Below are 19447 nucleotides of genomic sequence, written 5' to 3' on the forward strand. Positions count from 1 at the left end.
GCTGGAGGAAGCGAAGACGAAGTTGCCAACCCGCTTTCAAGACTGTGCCGCAGGGGGTCGGTCTTACACAGCAGTGCTCCCAGGCGTCAGGAGTTTAAATGTGGGGATCCCTACTACTGGCTTAGTCGTCTGTGTTAACGGGGGCGGGAATAGCACAGACCCTAGCACAGATTAAAGGTGATGTGGAGTTTCGTATGTATAAACTGCGAATATTTCTAACGAGAGAATGATACTGAATCCTGGTAGCCACCGTAAACCCTGCTGGAGGTGTCTTTATGCAGACTTTGCCCTTTAATAACCAGCCCTACCCAGGCAGAACTCAGCCCCTACTGGCGAGATACGATCCGGAAACAAGAAAATACCAATTATGGAGTCTCAAATGGCAAATAAAGCTAATTTTAGTGTTGGGGGGTGTTTTTGTTGTTTTGGTTTGGTTTTGGTTTTTTGTGGGGTTTTTTGGTACCGGGTATTGAACTCGGGTCCTTGCGCTTGCGCAGCAGGCAGCAAAACCACTGAGCTAAATCCCCGGCCCTGTTGTTTTGTTTTGTTTTGTATTGTGTTTTAAAATAGGATCTCATTATGCACCCTAGGCTGGCCTTGAACTCGCAGTGATCTTTCTGCCCCAACCTACCAAGTACTGGGAGTACAAGCGTGCGCCACAGCGTCTAGCAATTTTAGAGATTTAACACAATTAAAATTTGCTCAGAATACAGAGAGTAAATGTCTAAATTGTGTTTAAAAATGTTTTCAACCTGGAAATTTTAAATGTGTTATTGTGCACTTTTAAATGAGCCTGGTTGGTACTGCTTAAGTAACTTATCCAGGACTATAGAGCTACTCAACTGTTCCTAATCAGTTCAGGACATTCTTAAGTATTTCTGCTGTACCAATTCTTCTGACTCTCTCTGAGGTCTTCTCTAGATTCTTTCTTTCCCTGTTAACCACTTAAATTGATTACTGGATTAGTACATAGACTTTTAACAAAGATTTTTAAAATAAAATATGGCTACTGTTAAGAGCTACACAGGTATTTGTGATTGACTTTGTTAAGTAAGTTAATTCAAGTAAAAGCAGCTGAGATGTCAGACACTTAACAGTGTAACCTTGCATTTTACATCAAATATATCAGGAATGGATTTTTACATGTCTGATTGTGTTCAACTTACCCAGGCATTTTATATTTATAAAATTAACAACCACCAACAAAATTGGCAGACCAGCTCTGCTAGAGTGAACAAGAAAAAAGAAAAGTCCCAAACAACAACTAACACTCAATATGTAAATTAGGAAGAAAGAAAATCTGGGAAAATAATTGGTTTTAAATACATATCTAGGGTTTCAGGTTAAATGTATACCAAAAAATTTGTTGAAACCCTAACCCCCAGCACTTGTGACTGTGACCTTATTTGGTTGGTTTTTGTTTTTTGTTTTAGCAGTGACAAAGTGTATTTGAAAAAGAAAAAGTTAAGAGTGAGGGAGAAACTGGCTCTGCAGAACGAGCTTGGGCCAAGAAAAAGAGGAAAAAGCAAAATAAAAGCACACCCTGGAGGAGGCAGGGCAGACTATCATGAGGAAAGCCATGATAGTCCTTATTTGGATTTTTTTGTTTTGATTTTGATTTTTGAGACAGGGTCTCACTGTGTAGTTTGGGCTGGTCTTGAACTCAGTAGGTAGCCCAGGCCGGCTTCGACCTCACGGTGATCCTCCTGCCTCAGCTTCCTTTGTGCTGAGATTATAGGCATGGGCCATCATGCCCGGCATTTTGACCTTATTTGGCAATAGGGCTTTTGCGGATGTAATAAATTGAGATGAGGTCATACTGGAGTAGCGTGGACCCTAAATCTGATGACTAGACTCAGATCTGAGAAAAGACAGTGAAGATACACCACTGTTTCTACTAGGTGAAAGCAATATGCTTGTGATATTTGTCAAGTGATATAAACAAAGTGCATTTTCAGACCAACATTTACAATAGCTAGAGATGCATAGGGTAGGTATTTATTTGCTCCAGTAAAGAGGTCTCATCTAGAACAGCAGCAGCAATTGAAACTGAATAAGTGTATAGCAGTACACAGGACCCACCTTCCTTTGCAAGCTAAATAAGCATGTTAAATAAGCACATTATAGAAATCACTCTCACTGCAGTTTGCAAGTCTTTGATGTTGGCACTCCCTGTAATTCCCCCAGGATGTGGTATTGCTTTGAGTTTGCTTTTTGGTAGGAAAAGAGTAGTTACAGGGTTCCTAGTCAGACTTTCTTACTGTAATGTCTCATTCCACAGATTGGGAGCCAACATGCATATTAGTCCAATTACCAAGTATGTCAATGCCACCTGTGCATTCAGAAACTACGGAAAGCGGGATATGGTAGTGCACACCTGTAATCGCAGCCTTGTGGGAGGCTGAGGCAGGAAGATTGCAAGGTCTAGCCCAGCCTGGGCAACTTAGTGAGACCTTGTCTCTTAAATAGGAAGAAAAGAGAAGAAAGGGCTGATGATATAGCTCAGTTATAGAGTACCCCTGGGGTTTAATCCCCAGTATGTACCACAAAAAGAAAAAAAAATTCCTAGAGAAGTTAACTGTAGTTTCAGCGCTTAGAAAGTGGAGGCAGGAGGATCACTTGAGCCCAGGAGTTTGAGAACAGCCTGGGCAACATAGTGACACCTGGCTAAAATAAATAAATAAATAAGCTGGGAAAGTACTGTAATGCACTGGAGCTCAAACTAGGTTCGCCACGGGACTCCATAACCAACCTCTCTGACCAATAGACTCCAGCAACTTCTTGGACCCCATGGTGGTTAGCCAGTGGCTAGGAATTTCTAAGAGAGCAAGTTGCCTTTCCCTACTTCCCTTCACTCTGGAAAGTGGCCTCTGGTCCCTTTTGGAGAGAAAGGCCAGGAGGAGGAGAATTACAGGTAAACGTTGGCCTCGGCCTTCTTCTGGACCCCAAGTAACTTCTGCCCAGACACCAGGTAGAAGGCCACGACCATACCACAATGACCCGGGCCACTGTCTGCTGACCAGAGCTGAGTTTTTCTGACTGTACAGATCAGAAATTGCTGAAGTGCATGTAGCAACCGTTGAATTCATAGCCACCACCAAAGAACTCTGGGACTTGACCCTGTTTGCTCCTACCCTGTCACCCGAGTTGCTAACTGCATTCACCTGGTCTTGGTGGTTTTGCATCTGGCCTCTTGTTGGTCTGGATAGAAATCAAAGAACACATCACAAAACAAAACCTCACCCATCAGCCCTGCCTGCAGGTGAGCTGCATCAGTGAGCTTTTGAAAGATACTGGCATGCCAGGCGTGGTGGCACATCCCAGCACTTGGGAGGCTGAGGCAGGAGGATCACTGTAAATTCCAGGCCAACTTCGGGTCCATAGTGAGTTCAAGGCCACCCTGAACTACATAGCAGACCCTGTCTCAAAACAAACAAACAGAAAACAAAAAAAAAAGATACTGGCAATTCCTTCTCTACTGCATGCCCCAGTGTCTGTGTCTTGTTAAGAATGTCTTGGGGGGGCAGGGGCAGGGATTTAACTAAGTGGTTCCAAGGCCTGCCTTGCAAGCACAAGGTACTGAGTTTGATCCCTGGCAACAACAAAAAAAGAATGTCTTTGGGGACAATTTTTCTGCTCCCTAAGCTTTTGAGTCCCCTCTTTGAAATTACACCAGGGTTTTGAGTCCCCTCTTTGAAATTACACCAGGAATGGTAGGAGATGTGGCTTAGTGGTAGAGTGTTTTCCTAGCAGGTACAAGGTCATGGGTTTGATCGACAACACCACACACACACACACACACACACACACACACACACACACACCATACCAGGCCTGTTTTGGCACCTCAGCCCACCAAAAGCAAGCTACCATTTCAGTCCAGTTTTCAGTGAACCACTCGCTGTGTGGGCTACACATTATATCTGAAAACTCTAGTCAGTGTTCCCATGTTGACCAGTTCACCCAAGCACATTGTTAAGTGCTGCTTTGGTGTGGTTTCGTTTTTCTTTGTCTGTCACTTCTAGAATCCATGCCCACACATATCCTCAGTCCTCTGGCAGTACATATTTGCAAAATTTTGCAGTGGCATAATTATCCATCCCTTGATGGGAGTATTTCCAAGAAATGCATTATTAGGCAATTTTGTCATTGTATAAACATCAGAGTCCACTTACTTACACAGGTCTAGATGCCTTAGCTGACTGCACACCTAGGCTATATGGTGTGGCTATCATGATACATGCTGTGTGTCAGTGACTGGCACATTGCTCTGCAGCATGTGGCTGTGTTTATTTGTTTGGTTCATAAGCTGTAACAACTTGGAGGAAATTCAAGGACATTATCACAAATGGTTATACTGTAGGCTCCCAAAGTAACAAAATTATAACAATAGAGAACAGAGGAGCTGGGGGTAAGATGATAAATAAGGGGTAACACAGGGGAGCTTTGTGGTGATGGAATGGGTCTGTATCCTGACTGGGTGAAAGTTAATTGAATCCACATTTATGATGAGATTTCATAGAGCTAAACACACATACACAAAAAGACATGCATATAAAAATTGGTAAAATATGAGTAAGATCTATGCCTGAGTTAACAATGATATTGTATGACTGTCACTTTCCTAATTTTCACAAGGTATTTTGCTGTGATCTAAGGTATTGGTTAGTCAGTTTTCCATTGTTGGGATAAAAATCCCTGGCACCTGCAGCCTAAAGGAGAAGTTTATTTTGGCTCACAATTTCCATAGTTTCAGTCCATGGTAAACTGGCTGCAAGACAGAAACCTGTCTGGTGGAGGAGAGCTACTCCCTGCATGAGATCAGGAAGCAGAAAGAGAAGGAAGGAGCAGAGAAAAGAGAAGACAGCCTTTCAGGTCATGACCCCAGTGACTGCCCCCTATAGCCAGGCCCCAGCTCCAACAAAGACTTTTGGGGGACATTTTAGATCTAAACCATAACAGATATTATCATCAAATGGAACTGGCCAGAAGGTATCCAGGAACTCTGTACTATTTTTACAACTTGCCGGGGATTTAGCTCAGTGGTTCTGCCACCTGCCTTGCAAGTGCAAGGACTTGAGTTCAATTCCTGGTACCAAAAAAAAAAAAAATCTAAGCATCCTATTTTTACAACTTATTATGAGCTTCAAACTAATTCAAAATAACTTAGTTTTAAAGAGAGAAAAGGAACAGAATCTTAGGGGAAATTAGGGATTCACATTTCTCAGATTCATCTGAATCCACTCAAATATCTTCACTCTAAGTCTCATGGTCCCACCTTTTCCCAGTCTTTGCCTCAAATTTTAAACAGAAGGGATTCTGGATCCTTACTGATATCATTGCACTGATTAGTTCATCAACCCAGGACTTCTCGCTTCTCTGTCTCTAGACTTTATTTTCTTATCAGTTTGGGGGAGTGGTTTTTTTGTTTGTTTGTCTTGCTCTGGACTGAACCCAGGGCAGTAGCCCACTAGCAAGTCCTCTACCACTGGCTGTATATCCCAATCTCTGATAATCATCCTTCTTAAGTTGTTTTTAGATGGATGTTTTGTAACTTGAAACTGAAAGTAATCCTAACTAGTTCAAAGTCTTGATTCAGATTTATTCTCTAGTGACTTCCATCCTCTTCCTTTCTGAAATTATTTTATCTAAACAAAACAATGTTGCATTCCTTGGAACTTTTTGTATCTTTTATTTTGTACAGGAGATCAAACTTGGGACCTTGCAGGCCGCTGCTGAGCTCAATGCCTGGCCCTTCACTGGAACTTTTTATTCCACTTAAACTAACAAAGTCATCTCTCTTAACAAAAAGAGAATATCCATTAGATCATAAATTCAAAAAACAGTGGTTCTCCATTAACACCTGTGATGTGAGAATTCAGACATCCTATCTGGCTTCGGTTTACCTTCATTCTCATTTCTACCTCTACTTCCCATGGCTTACTTTGTAGTCACCAAGTGGCCTCAAGCTCCTGTCTCCATTCATCTATGCTGTTACAAGTTCTGGTGGAAAGAAGACTCCTCCTCCTTCCCAACAACCCCAGAGAGCCTTGTGACACAGGGACTTTGATTAGGTCATGCACTTACCCTTCAATACAACCCTGAGACTATAACAGCCCTGTTCTTTCTTTCTTTCATTCTTATTTTTTGTTTTTTGCTTGGCTTGGTTTGGATTTTTTTTTTTTTTTTTTTTGTACCAGGGATTGAACTCGGGTCCTTGTGCTTGCGCAGCAGGCGATGAAACCACTGAGATAAATCCCCGGCCCTGGTTTGGATTTTTGAGACTGGGTCTCACTATGTAGTTCAGTCTGGCCTCAAACTCACTATAGAGCCAAGGTTGGCCTTGAACTCCTATCGATCCTCCTCCTCCGTCTAGGATTACAGATGTGCACCACACACCCAGTTTAAACCTGGGTATGTTCAGTCTCAAGCTGGGTATGACATCAGCTCAGCCCAAGGAGTTGGTCTTCGAGTGAAAGCGCGGATACCAGTGCCAAAGAAAACAAAATAAGAGCTCAAGAAAAAACAGTCTTAGAAGATGATTATGTTGGAGCCCATCGCTCAGCGTTGAAGCAGAAATTGTAGGGTTGGGGATTTAGCTCAGTGGTTCCAGCGCCTGCCTCAAAAGCTCAAGGTCCCAAGTTTGATCCCCGGTACGCGCCCCCCCCCCAAAAAAAAAGAAAGAAAGAAAAGAAAGAAATTGTTAGTACTCTGCAGCAAATTTAGAAGGAATCATCTGACATTTTACCTGGTGCCAGCCATTTGCACAGAAGCAGCGTGGTTCACTGAACTCAGGCTCAGTGCTGAGGGTTACCAACTCTGTGACCTTCAACGAATCACAAAACTTCACTGGGCCCAGATGCCCCGTGAGTAAGACAAGGAGTTAATACTATTCTTACAGTAGGTGGTACTTGGTTCATTTTTGCATCTATCCTAAACACCCAGGTTTGAGAAGTCCTAAGAGTTGATGCTTAGGAATTCACAGCCAACATTTATGTAGCCAAACTTGTCAAAAATTAATTATAAGTCAGACATGGTGGTGCACACCTGTAATCCCAGCACACAGGAAGCTGAGGCAGGAAGATCTCAAGAGTTTGAGGCCAGCCTGGGCTACAGAGTTCAACGCCAGCCTAAACTACATAGCGAGACCCTGTCTCAAAAAACAAAAACAAAAACAAAATTATATTTGGGGACATAGAATAATTCTCTGACCTGTGTGCCATACTGGCTCTTGTAGGTGCTCTGCTCACATGCAAGGACAATATAACCCCTACATGGTCCCCAAATGTACACTACCTGCTGACGGGATCTTTGAACCAGCACCTCAGAGCCCAGCCAGGCTTTTTTTTCCTTTTTTCTCCCAAATCAGATTTACCACCAGTGAAAAGTTAAGTAATACAACAAAATTGTTATGAAATCTTAGATTTCTTTTGCTTGATGTATTTCCCAAGATGACTTCACAGAGGAATTCTCCCCTTCCGGTTGGCATGGGCTCACACACGCCCGTATGAAATTCCAGCCACACTTGAGGTTACCACATGCCCTTTTGAGTGTTCTCAGCCATTTCCTCACAGAAAAAGATGGGATGTGGAAGTGAGTCCACTTGGAATTCCCAGTGTCTCTAGGCATGGTGGCACATGCTGTAAACTCAGCACTCAGGAGGCTGAGGCAAGAGGATCGCCCCAAGCTCAAGACCAGCCTGGGCTCCAAACTGAGTTCAAGGCCAGCCTGAATTACATAGCAATACTGTCTCCAAAAAAATAAAAATTTTTTAAAAAAGAAAAGAATTCCTAGTGCAGAAGTATACTAACTTTCTCTTCATCCCTACTTCTTCTCTACGTCAGCATCTACCACACATAAAACATTTCCCAGGCATAGTCAAACATACCACAAAGTCTTGCCTGCTTGTCCAGCCCTGGCTGTGTATCCTCCAGACTTCTCTGGACTTTGGCAGTGGGAGACATGAACAAGCAGACCCCAACTCGACTGCCAGGCCCCTGCCAGCCACTTCCTCTCCAGGGAATCTTATCTCAGCAGGGGATGTGTGGAAGGGGCTGCCACACTCCTCCTTCACCTTCCAGGGAAGACTATAATTTCCAAAGACCCTGAATCCCTTAGGGATGGGGCTCATAAGATGTTTTAAAAGATTTTTTCCCATATCACTTACCTGGATTTCCTTCTGAAATGTCGATTCTAGAACATGCACTTCTCCCAGACCCACCACAGCCCCACCAAGCTCTAGTGCTGACCTTCACCCTGTTCGCACTGTGCTTCCGGGAAATGTCATGAGACACACCCCAGCTCGTGGCAGGTTGACATCCTCCCTTACACCAGTTAGCATCATGGTAAGTGTGCACTTTGGGCTCATTTAAAGTGAGCCCACAGTTTGGTCCAAGTTCTCACCAGATAATGCGAAGCAGTTTAGATGTTGTAGTTATTATTGCACCAGATGGGACAATCTAAATATAGTTGACCCACACTCACATTAAGACCACAGTCAATATACGATCCTCTCTCTCTGTCTCTATCTGTCTTGGTCTCTCTCTCTCTCTCTCTCTCTCTTCCTCTCTCCAGGTCTCATTCTATAGCCCAAATTCTCAGTGATCCTCCTGCCTCAGCCTCTTGAGTATTGGGATCACAGGTGTGTGCCTTTCAAAAGAGATGGAAGTCTGTGACAAGAAGTGGCTATTTCACTGAAATTTCTTGGGACATTGGCAAGAGGATGTATGTCACATGGCTTATTGTATTAGGATGATACAATCTCTGTAAACGTGCCATGCTCTTGGCTGACCTATGGCCAAGAGGCTTAGGGGACAGGAAAGAGAGTCGGGGACTGGAGCTTTCTTTAGGAAGAGGTTTCCTGGGGGGCCCACTACATTCCCAGGGAAAGGAGAAAGCTTCCCTCTGGTTTCAGGGCTAGTGAGAGGTCACTTACAGAGCTTAGAGATCTAGACTGTGGGGCCCATGCGAGGGGACCTGGCAGGCTGGTCAGACCCAATGAACAGCAACAATGAAGAGCAGTGAGCTGGCTACAAACGCCTATGGCAGCAGACAAGGACAGAATCACCTTGGCGTGGATGGCAGGTCTTGACCTAGAGTCCGTTCTCCCAGATGTACCCATCTGTTTGGGCTGCCATGACAAAATACCTTGGACTGGGCGCTTTACAAACAACAGAAATTTGTTTCTCACAGTTCTGGAAGCTGAGAGGCCCAGGATCCGGATGTCAGGGGATTCCATGTCTGGTGAGGACACGGTACGCTGTGGTCTCATTGTTTGTCCCGCAAATTCCTACTTTTTGTGGGGGAGGGGTGTTTGTTTTTGTTTTTGTTTTGTTTTAGCTTGGTTTTATGACACAAGTCTCACTATATAGTCCAGGCTGAACTTGAACTATGTAGCCCTGGCTGATTTTGAACTCACGGGTGATTCTCCTGCCTCAGCCTCCTGAGTGCTGGAAATACAGGTGTGTGCCACCACACCCAGCCCAAATTCCTACTTTGAAACTGAATTCCCAATGTGATCACACTAAGAGGAGGGCCTTTTAGGGGGTGATTAGGTCAAAAAGGCTCCACAGTCGAGAGCCTGCGACATGAGTCAGTGTCCCCTTCCAAGCTCATGTGCTTGTCTGCAGACTTCACTTTCTTGCAGCTGCAGAACTTGTGGCAGTTTGCTTCTTCAAGTTCAGCAGCTTTAAAAAGTCTCTGACTACTTCAATCTCTGACATCTGGTCTGTCTTTTAAAAGACTCGGTCAGACCTTCCCAGGATAATCTCCCTCTTGATAACCCAAAGTCAACTGATTAGGAACTTTAATTACCTCTGCAGCATCCCCTCACCGTGGCCATGTGGAGCAACGGAATTGCAGGGTGGAGTCCTGTCCTGCTCACACATCTGCCCCTCAGGGGAGGGGGTTGTGTGCATCAGGGGGTGAAACCTGGCAGGGAGCATCCGAGAATCCTGCCCCCTGCAGGCCGTGATCTTTGGAGAGACGGGAAAGGTTGTGGCTGTCACCTGCATTGTGAGTCTCATCTTCCCATCTCCTCGAGGACTGTGTCCTATCAGTCACACCTTGTGCATGCAGGCAAGTTTGGAAGTACACAACTGGGAGTGCACTGTTTCCATTTTCTTTTTCCAATGTAAATGAGTTGTGCTGCTGAAGAACTGATTTTTAGCGCCTTCTTGGTAGCATTTCTCATGACCACTCTGCACTTGTCTACTATGGTTACTTGTATACAAGCTATTTGGGAATTAGCAAGACATGGTATTTTCACAGATGTCAGGGTGGCCCCAAATATTTCTTTCCAACTACATGGGATCAGAAAGCTGCATCTTTGCCTGAGGAGAAAAGAGGGATTAATTACAATTCTATGGAGATGACTTTATCTCAGTCATGGCACCTAGAACCTATGTTATGCTTCCTTGCTTCCTTCTTTTTCTCCTTCCTTCTTTCCTCCCTCCCTCCCTGCCTGCCTGCCTGCCTGCCTGCCTGTCTGTCTGTCTTGCTCAAAGTCTGCCTTTGGCTTTCTCCTAGGGAAGGAGAAAGCAACAGCAGCAGCAGCTGGATGCCTCTCCAGTGAGCCTGTGGTCCGTAGACGAGTCCTCTCCACAGGAAGATGCTCCCAAATGAGTCTGGTTACCTTGGAGGAAACAAGGATAATTTATCTCCCTATTATGGATACGACTTAGCTCCCATCCCCTGAATCTAATAAACACAAATTGATGCTGATAGAAAGCATAAGCAGATTTCTGGAGATGGCAGTGATGGTCTAAATGGTGCAGATTGGGACAGAGACTGAAGCCACACATGCCTGCCCCTGGACCACCTTGTAGCCTTCAAGGAATTTGATTGCTTCTTTTTTTTAATTAATTAAGTTTTCGGCTGCTTCTTTGTAGGCCTCCCCAGCAGATCCCACATGTGCATTCCTTCTTTCCAACATGACTTCTTTTTGCGTCCCATATTTTAACTCCTTTCATCTTCAAAGTTTCTTGTCCTTGGTTCTCAGGATCAGGTGCTCCTACAAAAGAGTCTGTCAGGTGGATATCAGATTGCTATAATCATTTCTCTTTTTTTGGTACCAGGGATCGAACTCAAGACCTTGCGCTTCTGAGGCAGGTGGTGGAACCACTGAGCTAAATCCCCAGCCCGCTATAATTATTTCAATAAGAGTTAAAGCTCTGGGGCCAGGAATTTAGCTCAATGGTTCCAACATCTGCCTTGAAAGCAGAAGGTCCTGAGTTCGATCCCGAGTACCAAAAAAAAAAAAAAAGAGTTAAAGCTCTGCCAGGCAGGGGTGGCACACATCTGTAATCCCAGCACTTGGGAGGCTGAGGCAAAGGATCGCCAAGAGTTCGAGGCCAGCATACACTACTTAGCGAGTTCAAGGTCAGCCAGAATTACACGATGAGAACTTGCCTCAAATAAAAAAATAAAGAAGACGTAAAGCTGAGGTTGGGTTCATAGTTCTCTATTAATAAACAATTTGATGATGTTTGTAATTTCTTTTTGTTTGTTTGTTTGTAATTTCTTATACCAAGCTATTTACAACTATATTTTTAACAGAATATAACCTAAAATTTATTTTTCACTAAATATATGTCTTCCATACATGTCTTAGAGCATTCAGTTCTGGTGTTCTCTGTAAGTATAAACTGTTCTGTCATTTGCCTGGCTTTTGTTGCTGATTTGCCATAAATTTGAAGAGGGTAAAGATATAGGATGCATCATCCTGCCCATAGAATTTTTCTTTACCCAAAATGTAAAGAAGAAACCCTGGAAATGTTGTTAAGAGATTTAATACCTTCTCCAAGTCCTCAGGGAATCCACATAAAAGAGTTATGCTCTGAATTCATGTCTAACTTAGCATCTATACAGAGGAGGACGGATGCAGAAACAGCTGCATCATATGTGGGGTGGTACGTGCACATCTAGCCCCCAGCTCTGTTTACTGAGAGGGCCTAAAAGTCATCACACTCCAGCTGCATACACCTAGCACCCGGGTCTTGGTTTCTAAATACCATTCCTCTGTAAGAGGAACCAGGACTGCTTGGAAAAATGACAAATTCTAAACCTAGGACAGAGGAAATAGGAGATGGCCAGGAGCAGAAAGTAAGAGGGCTAAGGGGACAGATGGGTGAGAATATGTCGAAGGGACCCAGGAGCCAGCGCAAATACTTCCAGTGGCCGAAGCTGGAAGATTCTGAAGAACAAAATAATGTTATTTGGGGCTAAAACCCAATAGGTAAGTATGCATGAGTGATACTGATATAAATAAAAGATTTAAGAAATAGAGACATGAGACAAATATTCCTGACAGAATAATTGGAAATAATATATGTAGACACTCCCTTGTCTAGGAGGTGAAATTTAGTTTTGGCTTCCTACCACTTGAAAGTGGCCCGGGGCCCGGGATGTAGCTCAGCGGTGCCACGCCTGCCTGGGAAGTGCAAGGTCCTGAGTTCGATTCCCAGTAGACCGCAAAAATAGAAAGTGGGCTGGACTTCTAACTCTTCCAAATGGTAACTGTAAGTGGAGAAACCTGGAGAGCACTGCTGTAGCCACATGCTGAAGGTTAATATCTCCAGGGCTGTTGTGTGCCACTGTGTACACCCAGTAGGATGAGAAGAGAGACACTTACCCACTACCATGCTAATTGTGAAAACATCAAGCAAATGCAGACTGGGAGGCAGTCTTTAGGATACATGACCAGTTCTCAAGACTGTCAAATTCACCCAAAAGAGTTAAAGTCATCATATTACAGTGATATATGCACTCCCATGTTAATAGCAGCACAATTTTTAATAGCCAAACCTTGGAAACAGCCAGCCTATGTATCCATCAACAGATGAATGGATAAATAATGACACTTTCTTTTTTTTTTTTGGTGGTGTACCAGGGATTGAACTCGGGACCTTGTGCTTTCGAGGCAGGTGGCTGCACCACTGAGCTAAATCCCTAGCCCTCCTTTTTTTGGGGGGGGGGTACTGGGGATTGAACTCAGGACCTTGCGCTTTCAAAGCAGGCAGCAGAACCACTGAGCTAAATCCACTGCCCTGAATGGATAAATAAAATGTGGTATTTGTGTGCAATGGAGTACTGCTCTGCCATAAAGAAGGATAAATGTGAGGCATCTGTAGGAAAATGGATATATCTCAAGGCCATAACATTAAGTGAAATAAATTAGACATATGAGCTTAAATATCACATGATTTCTCTTATATGAGAAATTAAGAAGTCAGGAACCAGGGGTTTAGCTCAGTGGCACCACACCTGCCTTACAAGCGAAAGGTCCTGAATTTGATTCCTGGCACCAAAGAAAAAAAGAAGAAGTAGGGAGACCTTTTTAAAATGGGAAGGAAGAGCCAGGGATTTAGCTCAGTGGTTCTGCCAATTGCCTTGCAAGCACAAGGACCCGAGTTCGATCCTCAGTACCAAAAAATAAATAAAAAAAATAAATAAAATGGGAGGGAAAAAAGAGATGGAGGGAAGGGAAAAGAGATAGAATAAAGAATCTCAAAGAAAAAAATGGAAATAGAGCTTTTGTAAGTGGGAAGGGGAACAAGAGTTGGAGAGCAGGGAGGGATGGGAGAGAAAGGGGAGACAAAAATGAATTAAAATGTATTATGTAGAGCAGGGTGTGGAGGTCCACACACACCTGTAATCCCAGCACTCAGGAGGCTGAGGCAGGAAGATCGCTGCAAATTCAAGGCCAGCCTGAACTACATAGTGAGACCCTATCTAAAAAAAAAAAAAAAGATGTATTATGTACATGTACAAACTCTCCACAATAAATGTAATCATAATGCACTGCAAAAGTGTACAAAAATAGAGTCAAATCCAGCCAGGCATGGTATTGTCTGCCTATTATCCCAGCTACTCAGAGTCTGGGGTGGGAAGGTTATGAATTTGAGGCCAGTGTGGGTAATTTTGGAGGAGCACTATCCTGATAGGAGGGGGCTTGATAGTCCAGCACTGTCTGGGCTTCATCCCCAGTATCATACACACACACACACACACACACACACACACACGGCAAATCCTAAAAGCAAGGGAAGACTGAGGAACGATCAAAGGCCCAAGGAAACAAGCCCAACATGATGTTAAGTGTGAATGTAACATCCTGTGTGAGACCCGAGGACCAAAGAGAACGTGAATGGAAACTCTGGTGAAAGCTAAACAAGTCTAGAGTTTAGTTAATATTAATACACTAGTGTTAATCTCTTAGTTTTGACAGATGTACAGAGTAACGTAAAATGTTAATGGGAATGACTGGGTGAGGGCCATATGAGAACTATGAGCTATCTTTGAAACTTTTCTGTAAATCTAAAATTATTCCAAGATTAAATTATTTAAAATATAGTTTAAAAAATAATTATACCCTATGGGCTGGGGGTTCTCATATAAGAGAAACCATGCAATATTTCCACTTGTGTATCTGATTATTTCACTTAACATGGTCTCAAGATGTATCCATTTACCTAAGAATGCCTCAAGTTTATCCTTCTTTATGGTAGGGTAGTACTCCATTGTGTGTAAATACCACATTTTGTTTATCCATTTATTTGTTGATGGATATTTAATCTGCTTCCAAGAATAAGCAGGGAGGGATAAATTGTGCAGGAAGGGATAGGAAGGGTATGGGGAGAAAAAAGAATTGATATGTACATGTCCCAACTCCGCATGATAACTGTAATCATTATGTACTGCAAACATCCATAAATAAATACATAAAAATAGTTATGCTCCAAGAGTATTTCTACCCCCAATCTACAGTTTCTTTTTGTTTTGTTGTGTGGGGATTAAACTCAGGGTCTTGAGTGTGTTAGGCAAGCACTCCACACTGAAATATACCCCCAGGCCTTACATGGTATTTCTTTTCTCTTTTTTTTTGGTACTGGGGATGGAACTCAGGACCTTGCACTTGCAAGGCAGGCACAGTGCCACTGAGCTAAATCCCTGGCCCCTACATGGCATTTTTAACATATACAAATGTAGACAGACTTGCACAAGGAATGGCCATGTACCTCAGCTACAGAAACCTTGTTTCACTTCAATCCACACCTACTTCCCACTGGATTATTTTGAAGCATATCCCAGAGGCCATTTTATTAATCTCTCTAAAAGATAAGTACTCTTTAAAAAGGAAAATAGAAACACAATACTATTATACACTCTCACTGTAGCTCTTTGGTTTCCCTAAACATCCAGTCTGTCTTCACATTTTCCTTGTCTCATGTAATTTGTTTTTAAGATTTGTTTGTTTGGATCAGGATCCAAACTTGAGTCACACTGTGTTGACTGATCTCCCAATTTGTGGTTTTCCTTCTATATTGGTCAACTTTTCTGTTGCTGGTACAAAATACCTGACACCTGCAACTTGAAGAAGAAAAGATTTATTTTGGCTTATGGTTTCAGAGGTTTCAGTCCATGGTAAATTGGTTCCAAGGCACAAACATCATGGTGGAAGGGTATGGTGGAATAAAGCTACTTACCCCATATGGCAGACAGGAGGCAGAGCATAACGGCAGAGCCAGAGAAGAGGGGCCAGGGAGCAGATATAGTCTGCAAGGTCAACCCCATGATTCACTTCCTCCATCGGGGCCCCACCTCCTAATGGCCCTTTCCACTATGCACTCATGAGTGGATTAGCCCAGGATAAGGTCATCACCCTAACAATCCAATCACCTCTCCAGGAGTCTCATAATCCAGGCGAGTTGACAATCAAGGTTAACAGCACACCTTCCCTCTCTTTTTTATTCCTTTGAAAATAACATATTGAATAAACCATATTGTTTGACCCAGAGAATTTCCCCTACTCTGGATTCTTCTAATCACATCCCCGAAGTGTTGAATGTGTTTCTCTGCCTCTGGTATGTCTATAAAATGGGAATTGGATCTCAAGGCTTGAGGAAATTGGATTTTTTAAAGTAAGGTGTTTCATGGGTGACATTTCATACTTCCTCTTTTATGCCTTCAGAGTGCACTTAATTTCTGGGTGACTATGTATTTTTGATGTTTAGATTGATCAAGGGAATTGTCAATCTAGCCCACCCATTATAAATTTGCCCATTAGCTTCTATGGTTTAAGCAGCAATAATACTCATTACTTAGAATTATAATTATTTCATTATGGGCTGTGAAATAATGATACTCCTTTCCTACCATTCCTTCTTCAATTTGTTAGCCAGAATTCTTTTGTGTAGAACTTTCCCTCAGGACTATTTGATTATCCTAAGATATGGTTGATTCAAGGAAGGCAAGAAAATGCTGGCTTTTTTCCCTTTCCTTAGTATTTCTCACACTAAGGAGTAGTCCCCTGTTATCCTCCAAATGTGACCAAAGTTCTCCCCCAAAGATCCTAAAATGTTGTGCTTGTTTGTTATGGTCCTGGGGATTAAATCCAGGACCTCACACATGCTAGACAAGTGCTCTTCCACTATAAATCTTTATTTTTAAAAGAAGCATTTATAGGCCAGGCATGGTGGGACACGCCTGTAACCCAGTACCTGGGAGGCTGAGGCAGGAGGATCACCGAGAGTTCAAGGCCACCCTGAACTACATACCAAGACCCTGTCTCAAAAAATGAAAACAAACACAAAAAGGTTTAGCAAGAGATGGAGGGTATGAGGGGAAGGAAAAGGGAAGTTAAAAGAACTAAGATGTGTTATGTATATGGAGCAACTCTCCATGAGGAATGTGATCAATATGTACTCTGAACGTGCACTAATAAAATACAAATTAAAATTATAAAAAAGAATTTATTCTTAGAACTCCCATATGGGAGTTACAATGGGCTTCCATTGTAAATGGTGTCTACATACATTTCTTCATTTGGTCTAGTTCTCCTTTTTTGTTTTGAAACCTTTAACAGTGACAAAAATATCAAGGAAGGCCTATTAGAAATAAGAAATTCTAAGTCAGTGCTTTTCAAGCCATCTTTATTAAAGTTCTATTTTTGAAAGTGTTTAACATTCTGAATCCATTGAGGACCAGTGTTTATAAAAACAATAAAAACTGCTGATGTACACACCTCCACATGGTCCCTTGCTTGTCAGCACCACACGGTAGGTGACAGACTTAAACTGTCTTGCCAGTCCCTCCCTGACACAGTTGGCCCTGGTGCTGGTTACTCAGTGCTGCCTAAGCGGCTGCCCCACACTCACTGACTCAGCATTAACGCTCGATGAGCTTGGAGTCCCGTGGGCAGACGGGCTCGGCTGGGTCGTTCTTGCTGGCGTCTCTTATGTGGCTGTGGTCAGAGGACATCTGGGCCAGAGTCATCTACAGCTGTGACTGGGTCAATCAACTGCTCTACACACCTGTCTGGGAGTTCAGCTGTGTCGGCAGGCACATCTGGGCTGGACAGGTGTTTCACTCGCTCTGAGCAGCCTCTCCATGTGGTCAGCCTGGGCTTTCTTGAAGCATGGTGGCCTCTGAATAGCAGAATTTCTTGTACAGCAGCTGACTGCCCCGAAGTGCATGTTTCAAAGGGCCAAGTTGGAAAGCCAGGCTTAGTGACACATGCCTGCAATCCCAGCACTCGGGCAGCTGAGGCAGGAAGGTCACTGCAAGTTCAAGGCCAGCCTAGACTACACAGTCAGTTGGACGCCAGCCTGAACAACATAGCAAGACCTTGCCTGGGAAAAAAAAAAAAAAAGCCAAGCTGGAAACTGCAGGGCCTCTCATGAACTAGCTCTTTCCATGGGGTCACTTCACATAGCTACTTGATTCCTCTAGGCTAGTGGGACAGTCTCTAGCTCCCATCTGCTAAAATGCAGTCTTAGATGACAGTGTAACCACAGGAGTGGCAGTGTCCCATTGCTTTGCTATACTCTGTTGGTTAGAAGTGAGTCCCAGGCCCCACCTGCATACACAGGGTTGGGGACCAGAGATGCCCAGGTCACCTGAGGGTCTGCCCATCACACATTCTCTGTGGCTCTTCTCCTTAAAATACAAATACACACTTAGAAATAAGAAAATGACAAGTGCTTCCTGAGCACTTCATGCTGTTATAAAGGCTGAATGTGCTGTTCCAGCTCCATTACTTCAATTACGGGCTTAGTTCTTCTGCCCTGCTACAGATGAAAAGTTTGAAAAGAACTGGGCGTGGTGGCACACATCTGTAATCCCAGCACTCGGGAGGTTGAGGCAGGAGGATCACTGAGAGTTCAAGGCCAGCCTGAATTGCATGGGAAGACTCAATCTCAAAAAGAAAGGAAAAGAAAAGAGAGAAGAGAAGCCCTGGGGACAGAGCTCAAACCATCATTGAGGTACAGTGCTTGCCTAGCATGTGCAAGGGCCTGGGTTTGATCCCCAGCACCTCCAAAAAATAAAACAAAATGAAACAAAACAAAACTCCCAAGACAGCGAGTTTCACAGTGACCGATGTAGCTTCATTATGACAGATGGTTTGCAGGTTTTTGTAGGTATAATTTTCTTAAAATTTCAAGTAACTATTTCTTTTTTGTTGTTATCATGCGTTGATCACAAAGCTAACAGTATTTTATAATGTAACATGATTATTGCCAAAGCAGGTCTTGGTGGCATCCTGTACAAACCCCAACTCTGCCTACTTCCTGGCTATGAAACTTATAAGGTGCTCTGCCCTTCTGGCTTAAGACAGAATATACAGTTTTCTCTTCCTATTAAAATCTTTCATCTCTTCTTAGCTGAGCCCTCGGGTTTGGATTTGATTTGGCCCCTCTGAAACACGTGTTGAAATAAGGTCCCCGATGGAGCAGTATTACCAGAGTGTGGGGCTTTTGAGAGGTGATTAGGTCACTCAAAGGGATTAATACCTTTCCTGAAGGACTGGGTTAATTCTCCTGGTAGTGAGTGGGTTCTCTGCCGGGACTGGATCAGTCATCCCGCAGGCACGTTGTTAAGGCCACCCTCCTGTTTCGCCTCTTCCACACGGGCCTCGAGCCCAACTCACTTCCGCTCAGCGGGAGCCAGGCTATCAGCGATCTTGGACTTCCAGCCTCTAGAACCATGAGCTACATGCACTTCTTCCCTTTATAAATCACCCACTCTCGGGTCTGTTATAGCAACAGAAAATGGATGGGGACACTAGGCATTTGCTCACATCTTTTTCAGGGATACTTTTCTGATCTTTATTTTTTATTTCATTTGTTTGTTTTTTGAGACCAGGGTCTCACTATGTAGTTCAGGCTGGCCTTGAACTCATGGGGATCCTCCTGCCTCAGCCTTTCTACTGCCTGGCTCAGCTCCACAACTTTTTAGAGGCATTTTCCAAATTTTCAAGCCTAGTTCTTCTGCCCTGCTAAAGATTTCAACTACCAAATGCCGTTGTGAGAAACTCTCTTTTTTCTACTTCAGCCCCAAATTTCGCTATTACTACTACAGCTGATACCCCTTTCCCCACCACTCGTGACTTCCCGAAGTCCCTCGCTTGCTCCTCTGTTACCACTCAGTTGTCAAGTCCTCTGCCTGT

The sequence above is a fragment of the Heterocephalus glaber genome, unplaced genomic scaffold (genome assembly GCF_053883595.1).
Source record: "Heterocephalus glaber isolate CG9 unplaced genomic scaffold, H.glaber_assembly_v1.0 deba00000331, whole genome shotgun sequence".
NCBI classification, from domain to species: domain Eukaryota; kingdom Metazoa; phylum Chordata; class Mammalia; order Rodentia; family Bathyergidae; genus Heterocephalus; species Heterocephalus glaber.